This window comes from Acomys russatus, chromosome 21, assembly GCF_903995435.1.
Source record: "Acomys russatus chromosome 21, mAcoRus1.1, whole genome shotgun sequence".
Classification (NCBI taxonomy): Eukaryota; Metazoa; Chordata; class Mammalia; order Rodentia; family Muridae; genus Acomys; species Acomys russatus.
The window spans coordinates 8,735,982-8,745,016 of NC_067157.1; the positions used below are offsets into that span (position 1 = coordinate 8,735,982).

The 9,035-nt window shown below is 46.7% G+C and overlaps 1 pseudogene; it reads right to left on the reverse strand.

Annotated features, from left to right (window-relative positions):
• Positions 1-2,335: 2,335 nt before the first annotated feature.
• Positions 2,336-8,479, reverse strand: LOC127204929 (claudin-6-like; annotated as a pseudogene).
• Between the last annotated feature and the right edge of the window lie 556 nt (positions 8,480-9,035).

Consider the following 9,035-nt stretch of genomic DNA (forward strand, 5'->3'; position numbering starts at 1 on the left):
ACTTTGCTGCTGAAGCCCTTGTGCAGCAGCTCACGTGGACAAGAATCCTGCAAACCAACTGCGGAGAGACCTGGAAAGCTACGGACCAGCGCTAGCCCAGTTGCAGGTGCAGTTGCCTATAAAGGCCAGAAGAGGGTGCCAGACTCACTGGAGCTGGAGTTTCTAGCAGTTAAAAACTACCAACTTGGGTGCTGAGAACCAAACTCAGACCTTCTGAAAGAGTATCAAGCACTTAACCACTGAGCCATATCTCCACTCGCCTGGTTTTGTTTTTTGAGTCCGGGTTCACTCTGAAGCCCAAGCCGGACCATGAGGCAATCTGCTGCCTTCCTCAACCTCCTGGGCATTGGAATTACAGACAAGACCCATATATCAGTCTTGCTGTTTACAAATTGTATTTTTTATATCTAATTTTTAAAACGTTCATAACCTAAAATCCTGGAGATGATCTTCATCTTCAATTTTCAATATAATTTTTATACACTATCTCCAATTTTTAACGTTTTTATTTTGTAGTTGTCTTAGTCTACCTGAAATTCACTTTTGGCTTTTGTATGAAAGGCTTCTGTAGACCAGGCTGGCCTTGAACTCACAGAGATCCACCTGCCTCTGCCTCTGCCTCTGCCTCTGAATGCCACCACCTCTGAATGCTCTAATTTTATTTTTCTATGTGGAATAAGCCACAGGGAACAAGCCAGTAAGTAGCATTCCTCCATGGCCTCTGCTTTAGAGCCTGTCTTGAGTTCCTGCCTCAACTTACTGCAACAAACTTTGACCCAGGATATAAACCAAATACACTACCACCACCACCACCACTGCAGCCAAGTAGCTTTTTGGTCATGGTCTTCATCACAGCAATAGAAACCAAACCAAGACAGGTTTCCACACAAAGAAATAAATACCAAGGATATTGAAATGCCAATCATCCTAATTTAGTCACTATAGCTTGTGTGTATATATCAAAATATTACACTATACCTCTTCAATATGTGCAATTATCGCATGCTAACTAAAAGAGATGAAGCTGACTGAAACAAAAAATAGAAAGAAAAAAATAAAGTAGTACGGTGATAGATTAATTTCAGAATCATATACTAGTTTCTGTAATTGACATATTTTTCTTTTATATTTTTCTTTTAAAGATTAAACTTTTAAGTAATACATAATAAGTATACATCTTATGTAGCCCAGGAAGGCCTTGAACTCAAAATGTAGCCAAGGATGACCCTGAGTTCCTGAGCCTCCTACCCCTGCCTTCTGGGTTTATGGGAGGACATCATCTTTTCCTGCTTATGTGCTGCTGGAGATCAAACCCACAGCGTTTCCAAGGCCAGCAACTGAGTTACATCCCCAGCCCTTTTTGTTTATTGTTTGTTGTTGTTGTTGTTTGGGATGGTCTTATTATGTAGCCCTGGCTAGCCTGGAGCTTGAAAATGTAGACCACAGTAGGCTTGAGCTTGTAGTAATACCCTGGTCTCTGTTTCCGAAGTCCTGGGATTTCAGGTATGCACCACCGTTGCCCAGCTTCTTCCCTTCCCATCATCCTTCTGCACTGGGCATTGAACCTGAAGCCTCTTGGGTGGGAAAAACATGCTGTACTCCCAACGCCTCTATTTTTGTTATTGTTGGTTTTTTATATATATATATATATATATTTTACTTATTTTTATATTTTGTGTGTGAGTGTTCACTGGGTAGAGGGTCTATAACATAGCTGGGACTAAGATTTAGAGAGAGTAACATTGGCATGGGGTGCAGGGTTGGAAGAGTTGGGGTGGAAAATTCTTTAGTAACTTATCACCTTCGCTTCCAAGACTGGGAAAAAAAGTCTGGCCTGGAATGGGGTGTCTCTATCCTGTGAGTTACCTCTAGTAGCAGCAGGAACTTTTGGGACAGGCCATCTTGGGGATCACAAAGGCCAGAATCACAAGTAGCCTCACCACAGTGGATAAAGACACAGAAACTTAAAAGTGTATCCCTCCAGATGCATCATCTAAAAGTGAGACATGTCAACAGTGGAGCTAGGTTGGGTCTGGACTTGGCTTGAGGCAGGAGAGCTAGAGCTGGAAGTCAGTCAGAGCTCCATAATAAGAGCCTGTCTCAAAAACAGATGGAGCCAGCCCTCAGGTTGGGGTGGGGGTGGGGGGCGGTAACACACAGCTCACTGGTTGAGTGCTTGCCTAACAAACTTATGGCTGTCAAGGTTCAATACCCAGTACTGCAAAACAAAAACAGGAAACAAAACAACCCTCAAACCATCACTCATAATTTCTTGATGGCTCATCTCAGGGTCCTAAGGTTCCCTGGCCAGGAGAACCTCACTCCTCAGTGAGCATTAGACATAATTCTTGGTGAGGTATTTGGAGGCACCCCAAGAAGTTGAAATCTTGGCAGGTGTAGGATAGTGGGCCATGTAATGGCTGGGTCCCCAGGGCCCTTTAGAAGAGAAGGCAAAGTAGAGCAGCTCTTCCCCCTGCACCCCCTCAACAGCAAAAGTCCTGAGACTGCCCAGCCCAGGTGGAAAGAGCCCTCCACCTCCCACTTTTGAGTATCAGCCACCAAGAGGTGATGGATGATGCCGGATGATGGAGTGCACCATCCAGCAGACAAGAACAAGGGTCAGGACCCTGGGGATGACAAAAATGGTCCCAGAGATGAACACCAGTTGAGACTTGGAGTTCTTGTAGTATGCTTGGCTCTGGCAAGGTAGACCAGTAGGCCAACCAGGAAAGGGATGAGAAACATGACACAGAGAGTTTCTGGAGCCTATAGGTCCTGGAGAAGTGCTAGAAGTGAGTCATACATCTTGTACTGTATCTGGCCAGCACTCTGCATCACACAGAACAGCTGCAGCCCCTCCCACACCATCTGAGCCACAATAACGCTATTACTGATGAAGTGGATCACCTTCCACATGTGCAGGGCACAGGACACCAAGGCATTGACCCAGACAAGCAGGATCAGGACAGGACAGTCCTAAGATTTTCTGATGAGGTTGAGGGAGCTGCAGAAGTGCAGAGAATCCTAGGTCGAATGTCCAGTCAGAGAAAAATTTAACACAGATTGGATATTATGTGATTTTTTTCATTAAGTGTGTCATTGTCACTGTAATTATATTTTTAAATATCCTTTTAAATAATAAAGTATTTAAAAGTAGAATGACACTAGTGTGTGAGATTCACTTTAAAGTCCCCAAGACAAACAGAAAGGGAGATTAGAAATAGAAAGGTAAAATGCTCCAGGTGTGTAATTCCAGTTCTGAAGAGGCAGAGGGAAGCTGGAAGTTGTAAATATAGGACTAGCCTGCGCTATGTAGTAGTGAAGCTGGGACCAGCCTGAGTTATATTGTGAATTTGGAGCCAGCCTGAGTCATATGGTGAATTTGGGGACAGCCAGGGTCATGGAGTGAATTTGGGGCCAGCCTGGGTCATGTAGTAAATTTAGGGCCAGCCTGGGCCATGGAGTGAATTTGGGGCCAGCCTGAGTCATATAGTGAATTTGGGGCCAGCCTGGGTCATGTAGTGAATCTGGGGCCAGCCTGGGTCATGTAGTGAATCTGGGGCCAGCCTGGGTCATGTAGTGAATTTGGGGCCAGCCTGAGTCATGTAGTGAATTTGGGGCCAGCCTGAGTCATATAGTGAATCTGGGGCCAGCCTGGGTCATGTAGTGAATTTGGGGCCAGCCTGAGTCATATAGTGAATTTGGGGCCAGCCTGAGTTATACAATGAGACTCTCTCAAAAAAGAGGGGGGGGGGTGGAGAGAACTGCTGTGATGTCTATTGATGGAAGGTTAAGGGTCCATTAGAGTTTCACCTTAAAATATGTAAAAGTGAGGGTCAGGAGACATGGTTCAGTCACTAAGAGCACTTGCTGCTCTCCAAGAGGACTTGGGTTCAGTTCCTAGTACCCACCCTCTGTTCTCCACTTCCGGTGTTCCAATGCTCAGGCACTGCACGTAGGTGGAGCTGCCATACACAGAAAAGTTGCACTTATTTTTTTTTAAGTTGTAAAAATGAAAAAGATGACATGTTATGCAATGTGGCATGTTACTAGGGCTTATTTTTTCTGTTTAATACAGCTTGTAGGTATTTTGTTTTACTTAACACAGGCTCATGATAAATGTGGTCTAGGCCGGCCTAGAACTCTGGCTTCTCCGGTCTCAGCATCCTGGAGGCTAAGATAAAGGCGTGCCCTGCCACCCTCGGATCATTTTGTTTTCTTTTTATCTAAAGCAGGTTTTTAGTTTGTCTCTAAAAAGACTATTGGGCTCCTGGGAATCATTCAATACACTAACCTCTTCTTCAGATGCCCTAAGAATGCCCAAGAAATTTGTAGTGGACAAGTTTGTGCCTACAAAGCACAAAGTGGAGGCACGGCGGGGAGGGAGGGGGAGTCACCTAGAAACAGAGAGAGTTGGGAAGGTCCAATTCGGATGATCTCATCTTCAAGTGAACACTCTGACCAGAATTACTCTACTACATTTAATTTCTTTATTTTGCATGAGTGTGTGTGAGTGGAGAAGGAGTGGGTGTCACAGAGCAGGTAGAGGACAGGGGACGACTTCCCTTCCACCATGTGGTGGGTCCCAGAGACTGAACTCAAGTTGTAAGCCACAGTGGCCAGTGCCCTTCCCCGCTGAGTCCACGAACTGTGCAGCTTTTTAAGTGTTATGTTGATGCTGTACGTTTTCCTCCTTGCCGCACATTGTTTAGGCTCCATCCAAACTGGAAAAGAAACAAATCCCTTTTGAAATTAGGCAGAGCAGAGCTGGTTATACTGGTGGCCACCTGTAATCCCAGCACTTGGGAGGTAGGAGGGTCAGGAGTTCAAGGTCGCCCTAGATACATAGCTAGTTCAAAGCCAGCATGAGGGCCATGGTCAGTCTCCTAGAAGTCGAGTGAAAAGGTAGACTAGGTGGATGTAGAAGTAGAGACAGATGAGCACTAGGGTCCACTAGCTTTTCTTGGCCTAACTTAACCAGTGACCTCTGGCCACTGGGAGCACCTCTCAAAAAATAAGATGGATGGCCATGGGGGTTGGTCTGATGGATTTTGATGCTAGCTACTGCTTGCTGTCACTGTGATCCACCTTTTGGCCATCACCTGAGCAGGGCAAATGAGATAGGTATGGCTAAGGTTCCCAGGCTTAGAGAGACAGAGAGAATCCTTGGAAGAAGAAGGAAGAAGAGGAAGGAGAAGACCTGGTGGAGAGGAGAGGAGAAGATGGCCGCCATGGGTTAGATGGAGGAGAAGCACATGGCCGGCGTGGATGGAGGATTCAGCCCAGATGAAGAACATTAGCAAGTATTTGGGTTTATGGATGGGAGATAGTGTGATAGAAATTGGTAGAAGCAGATAGCATGGGATTGGGGCAGGTATGTGATACCTGCCCCACTCTGGGAAGTAGTTTAGAGAATTAATGTCTGCCCTGGCCCAGGTTAACTAAGGCTATTTTAAAATATAACAGGTGTCTGTGTCTTGATTGCTTGCTTGCAGGTTTTACTGAAGTAGTGCTAATTATTGGCCAGATAAATAAAAAACAACAGCTCCCCCATAGGCTCATATATTTGAATACTTTGTTTCCAGTTGGTGGGCCCTTTGGAAAGGTTTAGGAGTTGTGGTCCTGCCCAAGGAGGTGTGCTACTGGGCAAGCTTTGAGGTTAGATCTCTCTGCTTTGTGGATTGAGACGTAAGCTCTCAGCTGCTGTTCCAGTGTCATGCCTGCCTGTTGCCGTGCTTCCTTCAACAATGCTCATAGACTAGCTGTCCCTCTGAAACTGAAAGCCCCAAATAAACTCTTTTTTTTTATAAGTTGCCCTGGTCACAGTGTCTCATCGCAGCAATAGAAAAGTAACTAAGACAATGGCTCTTAGGACCCTAGGTTGTTCTCTGGACTACAGACAGACAGAGGGATGAATAGACAGATAGATACATAAAAGGTGGGGAGTGTTAAGAAAGAGCTATCTGTGGTAGCACCTACCAGAAATCCCAGCACTGTTCAGGGTCAACCTGGAATATACAGTGAGTTTGAGGCCAGCTAGGACTATGTAGTGAGACCTGGTTTAATAGCGCTTGCCTTTAGTCCCAGCACTCAGGAGGAAGAGGCAAGGAGATGTCTGTGAGGTCAAGGCCAGCCTGCTCTATCTAGCATGTCCCAGGCCAACCAGGGCTCCGTAGTTAGATCTCAAAACCAAAATAAGTAAAATAAAATAAAAAGAAAAGAGAGCAAGGAAATAAATGTCACCCTTTGCCCTTCCTTGCTTAACTCAGTGCTCACTCTGGGTCAGCAGTGCGGAGTTGGGTTTATTGCCTTTTCTCTCTCGTGTTTAATCGTTTGGCTCTGGGTATAAACAGAGAGAGGGTCACAGAGCTCCTCCTCTCGCTGTTCTGCTCCTGTGTCTATTACTTCGGCTCAGACTCATGTCCCTGATTGTTGTTATTAAAAATGAGGAGCAAAAGAAAGAAAGAAAAAAAGAAAAGCCGGGCGTGGTGGCACACGCCTTTAATCCCAGCACTCGGGAGGCAGAGGCAGGCAGATCGCTGTGAATTCAAGGTCAGCCTGGTCTACAAAGTGAGTCCAGGATGGCCAAGGGTACACAGAGAAACCTTGTCTCAAAAATCCAAAAAAAAAAAAAAGAAGAGCAAGGGACTGGTGAGTTGGCTCAGCGGTTAAGAGCGCCACCTGTTATTCCAAAGGTCCTGAGTTTAATTCCCAGCAACCACATGGTGCCTCACAACCATCTATAATGAAATCTGGTGCCCTCTTCTGGTGTGCAGGTATACATGTAAGCAGAACATTGTATATGTAATAAATAAATAAATCATTTTTAAAAATGAGGAGCAAATAAATACTAGAGGAGGGGGCTTCCATTCAACGCCACAGGCCCCTTTAGTCAGTTGGATCTTTGCCTTAGTCTATCACCTGGGCTGGATTTGTAGCTCAGCTGGTACAGTGCCTGCCTGGCACCCACACTCAGGCCAACCTCAACAGCAGTGTGAGTTTGAGGACAGCTGGATATGTGAGACCCATTTCAAAGGTAGGAAAAGGTCTGCCATCACCTGTTGAAGACAGAAATGGCAAGATCGTAGAGGGGTTGTTTGAAGGAAAACCAAGGAAGATTCTGGAATCTGGAGCAATCCAACAGCATCAGATGGGGTTGTCCAATAAGAACCTATATCTGTTTATTTTCTGTAGCCACTGAGCGTCTGGTGGAGAAAAAGCAATCAGATATGCCTGACCCCACACTAGCTAGACCACACGGCTGAGGGAGGGCCTGTGTCTACTTGGCATTTTCCCCAGAGCTCTCCAACTAAACGCCACTTGCCGGGTGCCCCTTCCTGTCCTCTCCTCAGAGACAGTCCTTTTTCCTTTTTCCTTATTTATCTTCCCCCTTCCTCCTGTACCATGGCTATGACATCCTCAAATCCTTACATTTTTAAACTTCCATTTTCTTCCACCAGGGGTCGCATTGTTTCTTTTTTCAGAGGCGAATCCAGATCCCACTCCGGAAGAGCTCTGAGGCCACGACATCCCTTTCTGGAAGTGTCAGACATGGTATGAGGATCCAAGGCTTGTGAGTGGAAAGGAAGGAGGGTCGACAAAGGGGAGGTTCGACCCCATCTGTGTCACCAACAACGCCAGTTCCCTCTACATATGAGACATTTGAATTGGATCAACCTGGTTGGGCATACCAGGAAACCCTACCCCACCCCCACCCCCAAGCAAATCCTGGGACTTGCACGATCTTGGGGAGTGGCCCAGGATTCTCAGGGAAAGCCTTAGAGTCCAGTCCTCTCTCCTGGCAGGCTAAGGAAGAGGAGAAACTTGTTTTTTTCTGGGTCGAACCAAGGCCGATGATAGGTGAGGTAGTGGTGGTGGCGAAAACCATTTGACATGGCCCCGGGCTACATGCTGCAGCCATATTCAGGAAACACTGGGTTCCTGCAGCAGGACTCAGGACCAGGAACAGTCTCCACAAGCCTTCTCCCAATGTGTTTCTTCGCATTTGAATCCCTCTGGCTACAAACCAAGAGAGGCGCCCAAATATAAAAGTCAAGTCGAATTAAAAAGCGTATTATGGTTTGTGCGCTCCCAACGCACCCCCACCCCACCCCTTTAAATTGTGTTTCAAAACAACATGGTGACTTTTGGACAAGATTTTTCTCTCTCACCCACACCACAATGGAAATGCAATGAATGCTACTGGTGAAATGTTTGGTTGTGTCAAATTCAGTCCCGAAGGCTGGCTTGGGCCAGCACTGGGGCTCTGCTTTGTGTTATGTTCACGGAGAAGATATTAATTAAAAGAAATACATGATTAAAAAGTAATGAGTTGAATAAAAATTATCTCAGCTCATTTTCTGATTATGTTAATTGTTAAAAACCCTTCAATCACGCCGTTGCAGTCAATGGGCTTTAATGTGAAATTAGTGGGCTCTTGATAACTTACAGTCCAGAATAATCCTGGCGGTTTAGTCATCATTCCTAATAACAAGGATGTTGCTAAGAACAGAAATTTTACATGATTTTTGAAACATTCAGCCCTTCCCCCATGTGTCATTAAAGGAGGGGGGGCGCTAGCTCGCTCGCGATTTCCAACTCTTCCCTTGGCGCCTCGACCAAGGCCTTGGCGAGGATTGGAGTTTGTGTGGCTATCAGCTCCGGGCGCTCAGCCTTCGCCACGCGTCGGCAGGTTGCTGGGCGCCGGTCGGCAGAGCTTCCGGGGACCAGAACGAACAGCTTTCCCCGCTCCGCGAGGCCGAGCCTGCTCCCCGGGTTGTCCCAGCTGGGAATCAGCAAAACCAAGGCGGAGCGAACCAGGGGCGATCGGGGGGGGGGGGGGGGGGGGGGGGGTGGAGTAGAGGCAGCAAGGTGCACCCCGCTGGGCTACAGCGCGCCCCGCAGGCCGAGTCCCCGGTAGAGAGTGTGTGTGTGTTTGTGTGTGTGTGTGTGTGTGTGTGTGTGTGTGTGTCTGTCTGTCTGTCTGTCTGTCTGTCTGTCTGTCTGTCTGTCTGTCTGTCTCCCGCCTAATCTTC